At 35.4% G+C, this 20,119-nt stretch overlaps 1 protein-coding gene across 2 annotated transcripts in view; it reads right to left on the minus strand.

Annotated features, from left to right (window-relative positions):
* Positions 1 to 12,193, minus strand: part of LOC6051665 (calcium/calmodulin-dependent protein kinase type II alpha chain) — a 119,408-nt gene extending 107,215 nt beyond the window's left edge. The window contains exons 1-2 of one of the 2 annotated variants that reach the window (XM_038266811.1): positions 12,044 to 12,193; positions 4,504 to 4,923 (exon numbers count right to left, since the gene is read on the minus strand). The gene's annotated coding sequence lies outside the window, so the exon portion shown is untranslated. The remainder of the gene's footprint in view (positions 1 to 4,503; positions 4,924 to 12,043) is intronic. The other variant, XM_038266813.1, reaches the window with a different exon arrangement.
* Positions 12,194 to 20,119: the final 7,926 nt, after the last annotated feature.

Below are 20,119 nucleotides of genomic sequence, written 5' to 3' on the forward strand. Positions count from 1 at the left end.
GATTCGCGCCCGATTAACCAGGTCCAGGAAAATGCCGTGGGAAAAGTGATCTTGAACGAGATTATGGATTGATCAACATAAAGGGTCCTGATTGCTCCAAAAAGACTCAGTCACTCGCGAGCACAAATCTAGAGCGACGAGAAACTGTTCTGATGTATTCCTACCGTTTGTCACTTCCCCACCAATCGCTGCTGAACACTCTCTCTCTCTCTTTGCTCGCCCTCTCACTCACTGCGATCGGCTTTGATTTGATCATTTAAGAAATTGCTTAAAATCGTTAATATCAATAATATTTTGCATTTTTTTAGTTTACACAACATCAAAGACACATTTGGACGAAGCAGGAAAAGAACTTCACGAAGTATTTGTTTCGCTGAGTGAAGCGAGTGAGCAAAACGCTGACAGAGAGCGGGTAGTGTTCGTTCGCGAATGGTTGCGCGCTTCAGTCGGCAAAGATTCATTCGGTGATGAGTGAGTGATTTCTGATCTTTGAACTGAACAATCAATCATGAGCATGAACATGAGAGACCACCCATGGTTGCCCCTCCGTTGCTGAGCAGAACCGTAATATCCTTTCAGCACTACTGATCATAGGCTTCGACGATCTAGTGGTGTTTCCTCATCAACATCATGTATGAATGCGCCGAAAAGATAAAACACCATGATTGCTAAAACTAGATCAGTTGCGAGTAGGTAACAGTCATTGGTCACCAACGGCGCCCGCCATGTCAGTTTGTAGATCTCGATTTTAAGGGACGGGAATGTTAGTTAGCGCAGGTTGCTACTAGGGCAGCTGATTTACTCTGTGCTTACACCCCACAAGCGCCAGGAACCTGAAAAATGGTTAGTAGGATAGGGTGTTTGGTCAGGATTCATCATAGAAGATGATGATGCGACCTAAAATCATAGTGTTTGTTGAAAGGTATTATGTTTTATTCTCAAGGCAAGCAATCGGATGCTGCGGATGAGACATTTCCCGTTTATCGGGTGTTAACTTTTAATTGAAATGGTTTAATCTTAGACAGCCGGCTGTGGAAAGATAGAACCAAAATTATTTGTAATTAAATGATGAAGGATTTAACAGTCTGACTTTTTAACTGAGATGTTTTTACGAGTTTTACATGATTGATGTTTAGTGGGGTACTGATTAACGAAGCGAACGACGAGTTACGATGTTTATCGAGCTGAAATGGAATGATAAGGTTTTGTTGTTATTGCACACCGACGACGAACGCGAACGCGACTCGACGGAAAGGCATCGCAAATCAGACTGCGGAAATGAAGAGAAAGAAAATAACATAAAAAATAAAGCCTAATCACATAAAACCTAATCACATAAAACCAATCACCCCATGCACACAAACAGCGACACAAAAGAAACGAAAATTATCACGAAAAAACAGGACTGCGCGTCCCCAGAAGCACTGCACTTTTTTCCTAGCGGCAACTGTCAAATCGCAATCAAAATAAAAACAAACAGTGAGCTGAGATGAAGTACATCTAGGGGAACTATACCCTTTCTCACCCTATTTCTAATATCGGCCTATCAGCACTTTGATCATGAATTACAGCTTTTATAAAGTGTTTTTGACTGTTCCAAAGTAATAAGTAGCTCAAATAAAAGTGAGCAAGCAACTCTCCATTGTTGATACATCTGAAAATGTTTATTTAATAGCGGGAAACGGCAAAAGTGATGAGAATCGGTCGAACGGCTTAGAGTGATTAAAATGGGTATATTTCTCCTACAACGGATAAGCTGTCTTGTGAAGTGGAGTTTTGGGACGTCCAAAGAAAAAACAAACTGTGAGCAAAAAAAAAAAATACACAAAAAGCAGGGCAAGAACACTCTTTCGACAAAAAAACATGAAGTTTTATGTGTCGCAAAAGTGGTTCCAGGTGTTTGTAAGATATGGTCTCCGGATGTGGCCACCGGAGAACCTTGGAACCGGTCAAGGAGGCAAAAATACTTCTTAAGGGGTTACATACATGTAGAAAATCACAAAATTTCATGTTACAGAAAATTTATTAAATCCACTAAAAAGATGATTTTCAATCGCTCCTGAAAGTTTTATGAAGATGTTAAATGATTTAACTGAGTTAGAGACGATTTGAGACTCAAAATTTTGCCGTGTGCAAAGCGGACTGTCAAACTTTTTGAGCGTTTTTCTCGAAACATCAAGTTGATTTACGGGTGCCACGATATCTCGAGATGGGATGGACCAAATTGGTTGAAATTCGGGGTGGAAACTCGCAAGACATATCCCGTGTGCATGACGAAGCCCGATTATGAATATGATTTGTTTTAAATACAAAAATCAAAATGAAAAATCAATAAAATAATTTCATCTTTTTTTAAATAAGTTTTTTTTTTGAAAATCGGCCTTCGTCATGCACACAACACCGGTTTAACGAGTCTTCACCGAAATTTTGAGCCAATTTGGTTAAGGCAGTGTTAAGATATCGTGGCACTCGTTTTTTGAAACTGTTAACTCAAAATAGCCATATCTCGGCAATGAAACACCCAAATGTCTTCAAAATTGTTTTGATAACAGATGAAAATATATATTTGAATGCCTTGAAAACAGATTTTGAATAAAACTAAGTGTGTTCTCACAACAACCTCAAACTTTTTTGTCGATCTCATGTATGTAACCCCTTAAAGACACTCTTTGTCTAAAATCAAGAAGTTTGAAACGTCGTAAGTCTTGTTTAGTTAAGTACTTCAAAAGTTATGCAAAAAAGCGATTTTGACTAAAATCTGATAGGTTGTAAAAGGGTGTTTTTTTTTAAACTCGACTTGTAATACATTTTTAGAAAGGTTTTCAAAAGATTTTTCCAATGAGCCCAAATTATTGGAGATCTAACAAACCCTATCAAGAGTATATTAATGTGAGGAAGTCTCCAAGAACCTTAACCCTCTACTGACCAATTTTCTTTTGATTTTTTTATTTTTCCCATGTTTAGGAGGTCATTTTGAGCAACTTTTGGCCTATTATTAGTATTTGGCCTATTCTACCACCTAATATAATTACATTTTGCGTATCAAATTTTTTCATGTTTTTACAGTCCCTTTTTCAATTTTTTGCCTGTTTTTCACATTCACATGTTTACGCTTAGTCTGGGAGACTACAAAAATTATTGCAAAGAGATTTTAAAAAACATTGGCAAACCAGTTAAACTTCCAACCCATAAATTATCTAAAATTTTAAGAGTTCTTCTTTGCAATGCTATTTAAAGATCAAAAATCGGTTAAAAAATAGGTTTTTGGCGAATTTTTAGATCGAAGCCCGCCTAAAGGCGGGGTTAGGTTGTAGAGGTTTAAGGTGGATTGAGTATTTCTTTTTTACTAGATTGACGTATACCTATGCCATTTAAACGTAAAATGGTTTGAAAGTATAAATTGTTTCTCGTCTATTTTGGCAATAGGCTCGAGTTGTGGTTTCGAAAACAGAGGATAACACCATGCTGTTCCATCGAGCTATTTGGCAATTTTAAATCAGGTAATAGGTAAATTGCTCTGTGTTAAGTAACTTCTCGTGAAAAGTTTTGGAAAATATTTTGTTTCAAAAGTGAGAACAAAGAAATGTGATAGAAATATCTCCCAATAGTTGGTCTAACAAATTTAAATTTTAAAGTCTCCATGACACGGTGAAACTCGACATCCATGTAATTTCCTCATTGAATTATCGTTCCAATCCTCGCAAACGATTTGAATAATTCATCAACGAAAAACCTTCCGCTTGCAACACGACTGTATTTATTGCAACCCAATGGAGCCGCACGGTTGTCCCGTTGCTTTTGTCTCTGGCGCTTTGTTTGGTTGTCTGCGTGTCCGGTCGGTGTCAAAAACCAGGCGTTGTTTACCAAATCCTTCTCTCTCTCTCTCTCTTGCTCACTTCAGACGACACGCAGAAACAAACACAAACAAAAGGCGGTCGCGGCGGCACTGCACCGGAAAAAGTCAAAGATTGCTTCGTTTTTCGCTCACTCTCAAAAAGAGAGAACTGCTCGAAAAAGAGCGCAGAGCGCTCTCTTCCCGGCGCACCACCACCGCGATTCGAGCAGATTCGCGTATCGCCAAAAGGAAAATCCCGTCTGTCTCTTGTCGGGGTCCGTGCCGCGCATGTCCGCTTCGGGGGTTCCCCCGACGTTCCGTCCGACGACGGTCCGTGTGTTCCGTCAGTGGCTGCGCACTGGCCCATTACTGTATACGAAAATAACAGTCAATATCTCTGTGTGTTTGGACGACGTTTCAGTGCGCGCGCGAGAGAGAAAGAGAAAGCAAAATTGGGTCGTAATAATTTTCCCCCACGGTGGAACGCGGGACAAAAAGAGAGGGGTTTGGGAAGTTGGGGACCAGCAAGGGAAAGGGATTAGGATCGGGGAAACCTTCCTTCTGCACCACGACGACGAAGGAAAAGCTCAAAAGTTTCGTGTCCAATATTGGTAGGGGAATTTCACATTTTCACCAAATACCTGTAGAACTCGAAATCGACATCGTACCTTTTTGGGGCTAAATTTTCCTTGCTTTGGGTTTAGATTTCGTCTTTTCCTCGCACCGCTTCTCCTACGATTTTCCTTCGGCAATCAACTGGGAAAAGGAACAATTTCGCACACACCAACTTTTTTTCTTCCTTCTTCACCTTTTTCTCACACACGGGTGGAAAATGTCTGTCCTTTCTGGGTCACACTTTTCCTTGGGCAGCAACACCCCTTTTAGGAAAAAAAATCCACCAAATTCGTGCACGCACTGCTTAATCTTGCCGAAATTCGACTTCCGTCGCCAGTAACGATGCAAAAATCGACCAATATTTTCCGACTTTTCACTGCGGAGACCACTTTTCCTCGGCACACCAAATTATCGGTCACGGAGATATCACTCACTGCTGCTGCTGCTGCTGCTGCTAGTTTCTGCTGGGCGCGCTGAAAGCACTCGAATCGGGTGAGTGTTGGTGTTGGTTTGGGATTCGAGCAGGCTCTGAGCAGGGTTGCCACAAATACAGATTTATCTGTATTTTACAGATTTTTGAGGTAATGAGGTCATACAGAATCTGTATATAAAGAAATACAGATTTTAAGAAAAACATACAGATGTACAGATTTTCCCTATTTTTTATTAAAATCAAATAATTTTAATTCTTTAAATATTTTTTTTTTTCAATTGCTCGATGAGCCCAAACATTTAATTTTAGATTGTAGAGTATTTTTATGCATTGAAAAACAATTAAGAATATTTTGTTTTTTGAAAAATTGTTTAAAAATGTCAATACAGATTCAAAATACAGATTTTCGTCCCCCTGATACAGACATACAGATTTTTGACCCTCAAAAATACAGAATCAAATGTGGCAACCCTGGCTCTGAGTGCGCTCCTCCACTTACACGCACAACCAGGTTGGGAAAATGTTCTCTCTTTTATTAAACTCTATCTCTCACTCTCTCGGAAAATCGGAAATGGTTTGATGCGAAGAAAATTGTGTGCTTTCTCAGGTCTATGATGGCAGGCGAAAGTTGTACTTGGGAAATGTTGTGTTTTCTTATGTTCTCTCTCGATTGTCCTAAGTTTTTTTTAAATGCTTGCTTTTTTTTATTTGTAAATTTTAATCACAGATTTAATTCTTATTGTAATCAAAATATATTTCATAATGTGCCAATATCAAATTGTTTGTTTTTTTCTGCAAAATTCCATTTGAAAAGAGCCTGAACCGAAAAAAAAGTTCTCCGATTGAGCTCAAAATTTTTCTGGGGGTTCCTTGGTCAAAATAATTCGACCCGTATTTTTTTTGTTTGGCCGACCAACACCGTGCTAGGGTGGTTCGAAAAATTTCAATTTTCGCCATTTTTCGCAAAAACCACTTTAAAAAAAAAAATCATATCTCCGCGCCATTCAATCCGTTTTTAGCTGTCTTAGACGCAAAAGAAAGGTGGTTAGTTTGGCTACTTGAGAAAAATAGTAAGCCAATTTTTTGAACGTTATGTGAAATGTTCCGAGGAATCCGATAAAAATATTTTCAGACATAGGCTCTTTGGTCCAGACACGGTCAAAACGCCATTTTATGTTTTCATACGACTTTTTCAAATGTTAAGCTAGATTTTTGGAACTTCTTACTGTGTTTCTCAAATAGCCAAACTAACCACCTTTCTTTTGAGACAGCTAAAATCGGATAAAATGACGCGGAGATATGATATGCCATTTTTCGAACCACCCTAGCATGATGTAGATCACCCTAATGGCCAAACAAAAAAATATCGGGTCTAATTATTTTGGCCAAGGAACCCCCAGAAAAAATTTGAGCCCGATCGGAGAACTTTTTTCGGTTTAGGCTCTTTTCAAATGGAATTGCTTATAATTTATATAAGATCTCCTGACCTAAGTCTTTGGTGAGGTAGACCCACTTTTACGTCTCGTTCATTTTTTATTAAACCATGTTCTGCTTGATGTCTTTTTTCGAAAAAAAATAAAAATAATTAAAATATAAAATCAAATTTGCAATCAAAAGATGCTTTACGAGATTTTTGATAATGGGCACCTGGGTGCGGAAGAGCACCCGCAAAGCGGCCTCAATTTAGATCTGTCAAAGCGGAACCAATTTACTGTTCCCAAAATGATACCAAGGAGTGGCAAGTATTGCAATCGATCTATAATTTATTTTGTCGGTGGCGTCGAGCTTTTGAGGTATTCGAAGTAAACAAAATCTTGAGAAGAGGGTAGAAATCGAGATTGGGTACATTCGTTTCAATGAGCGCTTTGGCTCACGCAAAACTTACGTTTATGACGCTTTTGGAAATGTTAGCGATGAATTAACAACAACTATGGATGACACATGCTAAATAATATTGAATAATCTCACTGCAACATTATCACTGCGCTTCAAAAATACACAATCTCGGAACTTCGATTTGGTTGTTTTTCTGATTCACAAAATTCCACCCACTTCTGTCGCAATAATTCGTCACGTAGAAATAAAAAAAGGCCGCCAATCGATTAGTCTACGAACTGAAAAGGTCGAAGCTCTTAATTTTTCAACGAAAATTTAAACATGAAGAGATTCAATGAGATCAAAAAAAGTCACTTCATCAGCAAAAAATAGGTCACGCTTGAGCTTGAACATAGCATGCCACTTTGTTTATGTTTACAGCTGTAGTGAAGATGTATTAGTGGGGAGCATTCGAAAATCACGTTACGCATTCTGTCTTTTCAGCACCCAGATGGGCACCGTTTTCAAGATAAGGCTACTTAAATTTAATTTGAATTGAAAAAATCCATTTTATAGATTTTTTTTAAAGTGTCCATGTATCCTTGAAACTTTTTTTTTTCAAAAAGTTGAGAAAATTAACTAAAAAACTTTTAAGATTGGACCTCTGTTTCCTAAAATACAGTGAATAAGAAACGTAAAATTTGAAGTTTTTCAGGTCTCCTCGAAAAAGCTTTGAAAAAATAAAACATTTGTGGAATTTTTTGATCCCTTTGAAATTGTTATTTTAAATTTTGGAATTCTTACATTTTAGAAGAGCGTAATATTAAATATTTGACCTTTTTAAAATGTTAGTATTGATTCCACTTTTTATCAAAAATTTGTTTTCAAAAAGATAAGATCGAGTTATAGACACTGCACAGTGGGGCGAGGTGGCAATCTAGCGGGACAAAATTAATAGCGCGCTGGGGTTACGTCCTAGAGCTTCGGTGTCTTCAGCGAATTTGTTCAAAAAAATCAGGGCTACATTTTGATACTAAAATGTAGTTCCAATTTTGGCCTCATAGGTGGCGTTGAAATCTAACTTTGTTCCAGTGACCTCCTAGCAAGTTGGTGTCTTCGACAAAGTTGTAGATCTCGCCAAATTACGTATAGTCACCGCACTGAAGGCAAACCAATGTTGCAAAATTGCTTCTTTGGTCATAGAGAAGCCCAAAAAGATTGCATTTTCGGTCATTTAAAACATATCCAAAAATAAATACAAATCAAGAATAATATTTCGAACGGGTTTTTTTTTTGTGTTGAAAGGCGAATACAAAAATAGGTGCAATTATTTTATTCATAGAAGTCCTAAGGAAAATCTGCAACTTTGTCGAAGACACCAACTCCATTCGAAAATGCGTTCTTTGCAAAATACTTGATCATCAAAAATTAATTCTTTTTTGGTGAAATCGTTCTGTAAATTTGGAAGATGTAAAATTGGCAGGAGTAAAACTACCTCTTTTATTATGTAATATTTATCTCAATTTAAGCTGAAGAAAAAAGTTTGGAAAAATATCTCAAAAAGGCTGTTTCTTATATTTTGCATAACTATTTCGAAGGTTATTTTTGCATTTTTTTCCTTCTCTGTCTAATTTGTTCTCCTTAGTACCAGTAAACTCTCTCCCCATTTTGAACAAATCAGCTGTTGAAAGGTAGTCCATATCTCAGCTCAGGATAACAACTCTGGAGTTTTTTTTAAAGGTCCAATAAACCAAATTTCCAGTTTTTGCTTTTTGGGTGTGTTTAGAACCGCCTTGAGTCAGGGGTATTTAAAACACCCAAAAAGCAAAAACGGAAAATTTGGTTTATTGGTCCTTTTCAAAAAAAAACTCCAGAACTGCACCAATGTAATTGTTAAAGCAACCTAATAAAATGAAATGAAATGAAATGAAAATATTTTGCATAATTCTTGCTTTAGTAAGCTTCATTTTCAAGATGCTCAAATTATTTTTTCAAACATAATATTTTTTTTTGACATATTATATTATATTACATTTTTATGAATGGAGAGATGAAAATCATGCAAATCCGGTAACTTTATGATGTCAAATTTGCAAACATTTAAATGCTACCAACATGGTATCCTTTTTTACAATTTTGGAAACAAACGTTGGAAACATTTTTGGATTTTGGAAACATTTTAATGTTAGCAATTTCCACAGCATAGAATTACCGGATTTGTTTACAGGATTTCGATACGTGTACAACATTTACAAACAAAATAAATTTTCGGGCTAGAAGTTAGAATGTATTTTGTAATAGATCAACATTAATTATCAATTAACCTGTTAGTTTTCTTGTTTAGAATTTTCATGAAAGCTCTGAAATGTTATGAAAATCCTTTTTATCAATTGACAAAAGAAAAATACAGTCGAAAAAAAAGTTTTGAAAAAGTTGGTCGTCATCGATCATGGCCGTTCATGGTCACCCGCGACAGACACGGACGACGAAACAAATAGAAACGCAAAAAGTAACTTTTTCAAAACTTTCGTAAAATCGCGATAACTCATGATGTTTATAAGCAAACCCTTTATGTCTTTATATCAAAATTTTTGTAATTGTCTGCTCTACAACTTTGTAGAAAATTGTTACACTCTAAAAAATAACTCTGCAATGTTAGAAAAAACACGAAATTTTAAAATGAAAAATTTTGTTCTAAATGAAAAAATGACCCTTTAAGTACAATAAATTTCCCATAAAATGACATGTTCCAAAAATTTTTACAGTCGAGTAACGGAAAATGAGAGAATTTTTAAAACGTTTTTAGTGTTTTTTTCGATGAAAAATACGTTTTTTTTCGGAATTCTGAGTACGCCATCAAATCGGGCGTCTAATTTTACATAAAAGTCCCTTTGACACCAAATTTCTATCTCATCATCGTTTCAGGCTGCAAATTATTGAAAAACACCTCTTTTTTCGCATGTTCAAAAATAGAAGGGGTCATACCGCCCCTCCGTCACGCGATATCAAAAAACGGACCTCGGAATCGTGATCAGGGACAAAAGTTACCCCTTAGGACCAGACATGCATCGGCACTATGAGCTCTTTTTAACGGCACTCAGCTTGCCAAACAAGTTCTTCTAAAAGAGGAGTTAGAGCGGATGCATGTCTGCTTAGGACAAAGTTTCACGCAAATCGAAGAGGGGTCGGGGCAACTTTTCCCGATTTCGTGTGAGTTGGTAGAGAATTACCCATCTGTGATCCAAAGATTCAAAATTTGTAAAAAGAATTTGATTAAAAATACATAAATCAACGTAGCACAATGTATTCTAAATAGGGGTCGATCGTAGTAACCGGTGCTGACGGTTGGAAAACTTTTTCACCCGCGTCATTTTTCCATTTTTTTCCTTTAAAAAAAATCATTTGTAAAAATGCAAAAAGTATTGAGCCGTTGAAAATTGTTTAATTTAAGAAGGTTTTTTTTGTGTTAAGGGAATTCTGATTCTTGTTGTAGTTGGAAGTGAATTCGTTGAAAATTCATTAAATCGTTCGAATCTGCCAAGAATCAGGAAGTAAGTGAAAAGTAAGCGGAAGGGCTTGACCTAGCTGGAGCCGTTCCCAGAGCGGACCTGATCGTGGATGCCAAGGCGGTTAAATGAACATCAAATCCATACGGATACGGAGGATGCTGTTTCAAGAGATTGTGAAAGAGTCTGGATGTGAAATTCGATTCAACACCAGCGAAACATCCGGATATATTTGTTTGGAGTTGAGATATTCGGTGCTAAGGAACACTTCCACTTCATCCGATCGGCCTGTTTCTTGTCAAGAACCTGGGGCTGACGATCGGGACACCACCTGGCTGTGTCTTTTGAAGATTTGCTGTTCCTTGGTCCTACCCCTTCCCCACTTTCCCATTCCTCAATCCCAATTTCCCCACCCCAATTTCCCCATATCCACTTCCACCTAAAAATATAAATAACTGTCAATTCACACTAACACACCACACCCAGCTAATTCGGAACTGGTATGTCCACGCATCCTCCCTCCCCTGTTGATTCTGTGAAATGTGATCCGTTCACACAATCTGTCTCTGCGGTTAATGCAACGCAGTAGGCCTGGCCGCTTTAATTTTTGCTATACATTTTCGGGGTAACTCGGATGTACTGTAATTATTAATAATGACAAGAAAGAACTTGGGGCGTAATCTAACCACAAGTTCTTCCAGGATGCTTTCTTCGGACTGGCTGCGCTTGTGTTCGATTAGATTAGATTAGATTAGTAGCACAATGTATTCTAAATAGTTTACAATCGATGAACAGATTTGTTTTTAATATTTATTTGAACTTCCAGCGATAATTATTTTTTTGACTCCATTTCAAAAAATCATTTGTAAGGTTGGCTTTCACTTTTTCAAGAAAGTCATCAATAAAAATTTAAATATATTAACTTATACCATTAAACATTTTCTTCTAAAGTGGTTTTCTGGTTCTGATCATGGTGAAGATCAAAGTGGTTGTGGTTTCATGCTTTATTTAAAAATATATATTTTAGCGAAATCACAAAATGATTGCATTGTGATTTACAATTATGCTGCTGTAAACCAATTTATAATATGTATGGAATAATCAGAAATTATTCTCAACCAATGTTTGCAAAAATCTTATAAAGGGTCAGTTCGATAAAATTGGCAAAAATCGTTGGAAACAATTTTTGTTTAAGTTTCTGAGCGATTTATAAAAATCATTTAAAAAATTATGTATCAAATTTGAACACTCCCCATAATAATGAATGAAATGCAAAGCTCTATTCCACTATATTTCTGTTTGTTTGTTTGTATTTTGACAATGCCAATCACAACACATCATTTCCAACCAAACAAAAAGCTTCAAAACCCGTCGACCACCGGGTGAGAACCATCTGTCAAAATCACGTCAAGCAGAAAACTATGCACTCGATTGTTCTACACGGAGCAAAAAGATAATCTTTCTCTTTGGAAAACCACGCACACACATTTCTCTTCTCGACTCCAAATGGTCACGACATTGGAAACGACGCACTATTACACACACGTACAAGGATGGGAAAAATTCTCGCGTGACTTGTACTTTTCCCGAGAGAGAGAGAGAGAGAGAGAGGAAGAAATCGAGCAGCTGAGAGGATGTATGTGTGCGAGAGGTCCATTTCTGAGAGAACTTTTTCCGTTTTTCCCACCAATACACTCTCGTGTAAAGTGATGGAAAAGTGCACCAAATTTCACCACCCAGAAACGGAGGTTTTACTAGAGCTTCTTTTCGTTGGAAAAATCCACCAAAAATCACTTTGATCAGCTTCAATTGTTCATCTATTTTTATCGGAAAACTAACCTAATTTCGCACTTTAACCACTTCGTACGTACGAGGGCAAAAGGACCACCCAATTATGTCGGGGTAGATCAATGCAAAAAGGGGCACGGATATACTGTGGAGTGACACGCACACACGCAGGACAAACTGGACAGGACTGAACTGCTCAATGGCACACAACGAACTGGTCGAGCTGCAGCACCGCGACCTCGGCGCGGCCCCCAAAATGCGACCAGAGAGAGAGAGAGAGAGAGAGAGATTGAGCGGAGCCCTTCGCTCTCTCGCACTGTCTGTCCTGCTGTCACACGGTGTGGTGGTCGCCGCCGGTGACAGTCAGGAAAAAGGAAACAATTTTTGGATGAAATTGAATGTTATTGTATTTTTATTGGAGTAAAAGTTTATTAGGTACTTCTCTTAAATCAATTTGAATTTTTGAAATATGATTCAATATTTGGTAACAGTTTTTCTCGCATTGTAATGTATTTTTCGATCCTAAAATATATCCATACTGGGTTGTGGAGCGATTGGTACGGTATGTTCTCGCATCCTTCCTCTCCTGTAGATTCTGTGAAATGTGGTCTGTTCAAAGAATTCTCTCTGCGGAACACAACGCAGTAGGCCTTAATGAGTGTAAATCGTACTTTCCATTTCATTAGGGCACAAAACTTTTGTAAACAAGAGTGTATCCCTCTCACACCTTATGCAAACTGTTATTCGAGTGAAAGGGATGCACTATTGTTTACAAAAGTTTTGTGCCTTTTTGAAATGTTAGGCTTCAAATATAGTAATATTTAATATTGACAAGAAGGAACTTGGGGCGTAACCACATGCTCTTCCTGGATGGTTTCTTCAGACTGGTTGCACTTGTGTTCGATAAGATCTGAAAATATATTAGAGCAGTTCTTTACGAAATCGTTTTTTATATTGAATATTTGGCTCTTTTAAAATGTTAGTCTTGATTCAAAAATTTTGAAAATATTTTTTTCGAAAAATTTCTCGAATGTTCCATCTGTTAACATTGTAAATTGGACCATTAGTTGCTGAGAAATCGACGTTAGACTCACCCAAACAACCCACCATTTGTGAGTGGTGAGTCTTGGAAAACATCAATTTTAATGTTTGTAAACATTTGCATGGCAATATCTCAGCAACTAAGGGTCGTATCAACAAAGTTCAAAAAATCAAAATATAGAGAATTTTCTCAGCCTTTCAAAAAAAATTTTTTTTTTCAAAAGTGGGCAAACATGTGCACTAATGCAAAAATGAAAAAGTGCGACTATTTTCAAAAAAGTTACCTAAAAATGGCTTTAACTTGAATACGGTGCACTTTATCAAAATATCACTAGAGTAAGTTTTGATTGCAAATTTGATTTTACATCGCAAAACGAAGTTGAAAAGTTTTTGCGACCAATATTTCGTTTTTTTTTTGAAAAAAATCAGTATTGATTAAAAAATTCATAACTCGGTCAAAGATTTTTTGCACAACCTGGAAATTTCTGAAAAGTTGGCATTTTATGTCCTCTAAAACATATCAAATAATGAAAAAAAATAAAAAATAGTTTTTTTTTGCAAATCAAGTTTTAGTGACAAAAAGTTAAATAAAAAATCATCAATTTTTTTTACCGTGTATCTTTTTTTTCAGTGTAGTCCATATCCATACCTACAACTTTGCCGAAGACACCAAATCGATCAAAAAATTCCTTCAAAAGATACAGATTTTTGAATTTTCATACATCGTTTTTGTATGGACAGCTGCCAAATTTGTACATGGACAAACTAATGATGCAAAATGGCTCCTTTGGGCATACCGAAGGCACCAAAAAAGTTTCAGTCGGATTAAAAAATACAAAAATTAAAATTCTAAAACAAAGACCGATTTCGTAGAGAATTGCTCAAAGTGCACCGTTTTCAAGTTAAAGCCATTTTTAGGCAATTTTTTGAAAAAAGTCACAGCTTTTTATTTTTTTAAATTAGTGCTGCCCACTTTACCCGTGAAGAATAATAATAATAATATTACTATGTTGTAAACATTTTTAAACTAAATCATGCAAAAAATAAGTATCAACGCAGAAAAATGCATTTTGTTTTGTTTAAAGTTTATTGCACTTCCAGTTCCATTGAAATATTGAAGCTTTAGAAAAGAATTCTGCAACTGTCCAAATAGTTTTTTTTTATTGTGTGGTCATAAAAAAATGCCGAGTAAAAAATTAAAAAAAACATGTCTTGAGGAGCGATTTTCTGATCGCTTTTCTCTCTTGGCCAAAGTAAGGTTTGATAAGAACTTTCCTAAAAAAGGGTTGCGGAATTGCTTTAAAAAAGGTAAACATTTAGAAACATTAATATTTACATAATAGGTTTTTAATTTTCATTCTGGTGATTTATTTGAAAAAGGTTCAATTCCAAAAGATATTTTATAAACATTTTAGGGTTAAACTTTTGATATTTCGATTTTCAATGTTATTTTTTATTTTATGATATTTTCACTAAAATATTTTGAAGATTTTTAAATCAAGCCTGTCATCAAAACATGTTTGAAATAAATAGTATTTTTATTTCACTTTTTTTTCAAGTTTGAAAATCGAGACAATAGTTGCAGGAATATCATTTTTTTAAAAGTACTTATGAGGGGACACTGAGAAAAAAATATTTCTTACTTCAAATAAAAAAAATTATACCTAGGTTGCTAACGATAAAATTATCGAGGTTCGGTAACGATAACGACAATCTATCGTTATCGTTATCGTTATTCCGATAATTTTATCGACGACAACGGACGATAGCTTATATTTAATATATTTCTTAAATTGCCTAAAACCTGGGTGCTGAATAGTGGTTCGCAAAACGGCATCAATTTTGAACTGTCAAAGTGGAACCAATTTAATGTTCCCCAAAAGTAGAGAGTATTGTTATCGATCATAAAAAAATGTTTTTTTTTGTGACAATGACAAATTTGTGATTATTGGGAACCTGGAGTTGATGTCAAGAAATTTTAAGAAATTTGAAGGCGAGATTGTTATTTTTTATAATTTTGAATGGAAGTTGTTTATGGAGTCGATGCGGTTGTGTCTACCCAGAAGCTGTCTTAATTGTTCTTAAATCTTCTCTGTTTGTTGGATCAGCTTCGCTAGAATTAGCGATGTTTTTTCGCTGGACCAGGAATAGGAGCAGGATTCTAAAATCAGCCAGGGATTTTTTCTGTGACAACGCAGAATGACACTCTCGCCGCAGTTCGTTATCACCCGTAAAAAATAAAAACATCTTCTAACCAATCGAAACTTGAAAACACACACAATTATACAGCAAAACAAGTCAAAAACTAGACGAAATAAAACATATACCACTGATTTTAAAACAGCTCATTCACCAGTATGAAAAAAGTCATGTTTGTGCTTGAACAGCCTCCTACTTTGTAGATGTAAACAAAGTGGGATCATTCGAAAATCACGTTACGCATTCTCTCTATTCATCACCCAGCCTAAAACCAACCAAAAAATTATGTTGAATTTTCAAGCTAGTAAATATTTTTTTGATGATATGGTAAGTTTCAAAGTAATAATACTAATAAAAAGTATTTTTTTGAAAGTACTTAAATTTTTGTAATTTGTAATATGGCTATCAAACGATTCGAAATTTTGCATGCATTTTTACTGTAATAGGGTTTTTTGAATGAAATACTCAAATTTTCGAAAAATGCCGTATTTTCTCGAAAATACTCTGATTTTTATAAATCGCAATATGGATTTAAATGATTCGAAATTTTGAATGGTAAAATTTCGCTTTGTTTGATATCAATATTGCAAATCATGCAAATTTGAGTACTCTCAAAATAATACGGTATTTTGTGAGTATTTCATTCGAAACATTCTAAAAGAGTGAAAATGCATGCAAAAATCGTTTGAAACCTAAATTGTGAATTTTAAAAATTTTAGTTTTTTTAGATAACTCGGTATTTTGTGAAAATTTTAGAATTTCATTCAAAAAACTCTAAAACAGTGAAAATGCATGCAAAATTTTGAATCGTTGATTTATTGCAAATTATTCAAAAAAAAAAAAAAAAAACAGTGTATTCAAAAAATACGATATTTTGTTATTTATTTTATATATTTATGCTTCGAAAAATACCGAATTATCAAACAATATTTACTTAGAGGAAGCTTGAAACTTCAACATGATTTGGTTGGTATTAGTAAATTTTAGAAATATATTAAATATAAGTTATTGTATGAAATTTTGTCAGCTTTTCAAATTGTTTTTGGGTGCTTATCTTTCCAAAATTATTTTCAAATGCAAAAAAACGAAAAGATATTGAAAATTCTAAAACTCTTGTGAAAAAAAATTAAATAAAATAAAGTAAAGTACTTTTCTATTGCGAATTTGATATTGCTTTGAAACTATATTTTCAGTTTTTTTTATCCAGATTTTCGATGTTTATAAAACATGATTTTTTCAAAAAAAAAAATCATATCTTTGAAACCAGAATTTGTACCATCACGCACTACGGTTTCATAAAAAAATCATTTTTTTTCCTTGTTCGCATTTTTTTTTCAAAAAGTCTAAATTAAAACCTACAACTTTGCCGAAGACACCTAATCGATCAGAAAATCCCTTCTGCAGATACATAATTTCATACATTTACTTACCCATTTTGTATGATTAACCCCCAAAATTGTATGGATACTTGTAAGAAAAAACTAACGATGCATTTTTTTTTACCCAAGACAAAGTTTCATTCAAATAACAAAAAATTAAAAAAAAAAAAACTAAAATCGTTTTTAGTTTTTTCGTAAACTGTTACTACGGATTTTACAGAAAATCATTGAAATGGAAAATCGAGCATTTTTTTCGTTCGATTTTGACTTAGACTCAGTGCTGGAAACGATAAAACTGACTTAAGAAAAGAGAAGAAAAATTAAAAAAAAAAAAAATGTGAACAATTTTCCTCCTCGACAATGTCTTTGTGTGTGCATTTTAGTGTGTCAACTTTCGCTCAATAATCCATAACTCTCTCGATCAGTCTCTGTCCGAGTCACAGGATGCTTTTTCTATTCTTTTTTTGTTGTTGTTTCTTGCCGTGTGTTTTTGTTGTTGCCGCTGTTGTGATCATTTCTGTCTGACATTTTGAATTTTATTTGTTTCTCCTCTCTGCGACTGCTGCGATGATGGTGGTGAGTTTTCATTTTGCGGTCAATGCCGTTTGCCACCACCACCTTCACCGGCTGGTTGAAAATTTTCTTACAATTTTCTTTGAGTTATGCACGTTGCAGAGGCTCACCCGAAATTGATATGAATCAGCCGAGATGATGATAATTCTGTCGAAATATGTTTGTCACTCTTGTTTTGCCGGTGTGGCTCGTGTTCAAGTGGTTCACTTTTAAATAGATTCGTCATTTTGGCTAATAATTTTTGTATATAAAATTTATTGTAGCAAATTCCAAGTTTGAGCAACAAGTCATTAAAATTAAGCATTTTAGGGTTTTTTTTCGAGATAAGTTTTTTCACGTAAAAAAATAAACAAAATTAAAGTTCAAATTTAACACCAAAAATTCTAGTAAAATGCACAGCAATCATCCTACAAAACGTTTTGTGGCGTTGTTTGACTTTGAAGAAAACGCGAAAAAAAACAAACTGAAAACAACTTTTTCGCCACGCGTGCGCTGTTCCTTTTACTACAGCGCTGTTGATATTGTTATTTTATTTGGATTTGTTTTTACTCTTACTTTGCAGACCGGATGACTTAACAAGGTGACTTTTACGTTTCCCATCTATGTGATACCCATTTGTTTGTTTATTTACGGAAAGAATTGATATGTTGACAGAGTCAGAGTCAGAGTCGCAAAGTCAGAGTCAGAGTCAGAGTCAGAGTCAGAGTCAGAGTCAGAGTCAGAGTCAGAGTCAGAGTCAGAGTCAGAGTCAGAGTCAGAGTCAGAGTCAGAGTCAGAGTCAGAGTCAGAGTCAGAGTCAGAGTCAGAGCCAGAGTCAGAGTCAGAGTCAGAGTCAGAGTCAGAGTTTAGAGTCAGACGTTTCAAAGCACTGTCAAATGTAATCGAGCAGTGGTGAATTCAAAATCATTGTGGTGAGTTTCCGATAGTTTGAATTTCCCTTTTTTTGTTGGATCGTTTTAAAATTCACTTTCTTTTTCCTGCACAGTACACAAGTGTGTAAGTGTGCGTGTCTTTTTAGTATAGGTGCACCAACCACTTTGTCGCTCGTTATTGTGCACGGGAGGGGATTGTCGTTTTAAGGTGAAGCCGTTGATCATTTTTGAAGAAAATTAATCATCACTAAAAAATATTCTGTATTAAATTAAATTTAACGAATTTCAACACCAAAAGGAATCAGCATGTGCCAGTTGTTGCCTTCTTGAAGCCACTGAAAGAATTTTTGATCTAAATCAAATGTGCTTCAAAATTTATAAAATTTTGTGGTACAGTCATTGACGTCCTAGTTGGCAATCATTGATTAATGACGATTTCCATAACTTTACAAGAAATGGGATAATCATTACCAAAAGGAATCAGCATGTGTAGGGCACTATTCTAAACAACTTGTTGAAGGAATTTTGTCAAAATATTGAAAGCGACGCAAAAATTATATCTTTGAACGAAAAATCATGACAATGATGGAAGTCTTCACGTTAATGTGTGCAGCTGTGTGAATGGGGAAAGAGAGTTTTCCTCCTCCACACACACACACACGCACACCATCAACCGTGTAGAAACAAGTGTCATCATAAATCAACCAGGCAAGTAATTGGATGAGTTGTCGCCAGCGTCGTCGCAGAGTCGGTGGAGGTTTTTTTATTGTCCCTTCTGGAAAAACCTGTCGCCGATTTTCCGCAAAAACTTTTTGTCAAAGTAATTTTGTTAAAGAATTTCTCAAAAAAAGATGCATTTCAGCGTTGACATCGGGGTGCGGTTCGTTTTGGACAACAAGTGGTGGTGGTTTCCATCTTAGTAGGCGAACTTTTTCACAAAGGGGGGTGGTAGCAGGTGGGTGACTGACGAAAAACGCGAACAAACCGGAAACAAGGGGTTGATAATTGAAATGGATTAGTACTCTGGAAAAGTGATAAATCACCGCGAGTCAAAAAGTTTCTTGAAAGCAAGACTGTATTCGGGGACATGCTTTCAGGGTTGCGGGTTCTTTGATTTTGCAGTCAGTACAACTTGAATGATTATGCATTTTGATTTATTGGACTCTTTTTCATTTAGACAAAGTTGCTAGGAGCTGTTCAGGCTCATAATACCCATTCAAGAAATCTCAACACCACACTTCTCCCCTGAAATATTTGAACAAATTTGATTTTAATGGAGACGGATGGTTCCTTAACTATCCCCATACCGAAGAACATTTCGACTATTTGTTTTCAACCATAATTACTCATCACTTTCAATGTTCTTCATGTGCGCACCACATTTTGGGATATGTTTTTCTTTTTTCTTGTACTTTCCAAGCGGACGAGACTATGCAAACTTTTACGACCGATAGTGAATTTTTAAATTGTTTTGCTCGTAAAATTATTACCATCGTTAGTTTGGACACTTCTTGGCAGCGGGGCGGCCAGCTCTGCAAACTAGGGGTGTGATATTTATTCAAATAACCTAATTAATTAATTTAATTTTAATGTGCAGTGATCGTCGAAGATAATAATTTGTAATTAGCAAGAAGCGAAAAATCAAATGTAACAAAGCTGATCGTTATTAGACAAGATTTTTTAAATCTTAAAAAACCAAAAAACGTCCAAAGTATTTTCTTCAATGATTTTAAGACCTTTTCAAATAAATCTCTTAATGTGTACTTTGCTTTAACTGTTTTTTTTATTTTTAAGCAAGTGTTTTTGAAGCAAGGTTTGAAGTCAAAAGCCAATTTTAAAATTGATTATTTCTCTACTTTTTCACAAATCGACCTTTCATTGCCATTTTTTTTTTAATTTCTATAAAACTTATTCCATGCAAAATTTTAAAAGAATAGCATAATTGGTTAACCTATATTGCTCTGTACAAATCTCCATACAAATGTTTGGGCTGTTCAAACAAAAGTGTTATGAAAGTAAAAGTATTTAAAAAAAACTGAAACTTGAGAAGCCATTATCTGATC

This window comes from Culex quinquefasciatus, chromosome 1 (genome assembly GCF_015732765.1).
Source record: "Culex quinquefasciatus strain JHB chromosome 1, VPISU_Cqui_1.0_pri_paternal, whole genome shotgun sequence".
Taxonomy (NCBI): Eukaryota; Metazoa; Arthropoda; class Insecta; order Diptera; family Culicidae; genus Culex; species Culex quinquefasciatus.